We start from the raw sequence: 663 nt of genomic DNA, 5'->3' as shown, positions 1-663 counted from the left end.
AATAGTTCACTTTAAAATAAAATTATTTTATTGTATTATTGTATATATAAAGATTTTTTATTCATCTTATCATAAACATTCACTAAACAAAAAATAAATCATTTCAATTTAACGACATTCAAATTGTAATATTTAAAGCAATTTTTTACAGGAATGGTTAAGCAAATGTCCCTAATATTTAATAAAGTGTCTATACTTGCAATTTGTGACTGCAATTTGGGTTTAATCTCGTTAAAAGAGCATTCATTACAATCATGAGTTCCCCCTGAAAGTTTAAAATAAATTGGCTATTTCGGAATTATTTTTCAAGTGTGGAGGATTGTATGCACAAGTTAAATCTTAACATCTAGTTAAATTATTATTTGATTAATTTTAAAATGTAAATATTTGTTTGTGGATTTGCATTTTTTGACATTGTAATGCATGATAAATTCAAACACAAAAGGATAAAATGAGAAATAGTGTAATAAAGTAACGAAAATATGTTATAAAATGTAACAGTTCCTTAATAGTCTTAAGTAACTAATTGATTTTGAATATCCAATAATTAAATAGCGATAAAATTTTGAATTAATATAAAGATTTTAATGCAATACAAATCATAAAAGTATACATTAAATGTGTATAATAAGTACAATTTTCTCCTAAGCGGATTTCTGATAA

The 663-nt window shown here is 22.8% G+C and overlaps 1 protein-coding gene across 1 annotated transcript in view; it reads left to right on the top strand.

Annotated features, from left to right (window-relative positions):
* LOC108574867 (WD repeat domain phosphoinositide-interacting protein 2) overlaps window positions 1-663 on the top strand; it is a 15,328-nt gene that overhangs the window by 2,791 nt on the left and 11,874 nt on the right. The gene's annotated exons all lie outside the window — the stretch shown is intronic.

This window comes from Habropoda laboriosa, unplaced genomic scaffold, assembly GCF_001263275.1.
Source record: "Habropoda laboriosa isolate 0110345459 unplaced genomic scaffold, ASM126327v1 scaffold11, whole genome shotgun sequence".
NCBI classification, from domain to species: domain Eukaryota; kingdom Metazoa; phylum Arthropoda; class Insecta; order Hymenoptera; family Apidae; genus Habropoda; species Habropoda laboriosa.
This window is presented reverse-complemented; position numbering and strand designations above follow the sequence as displayed.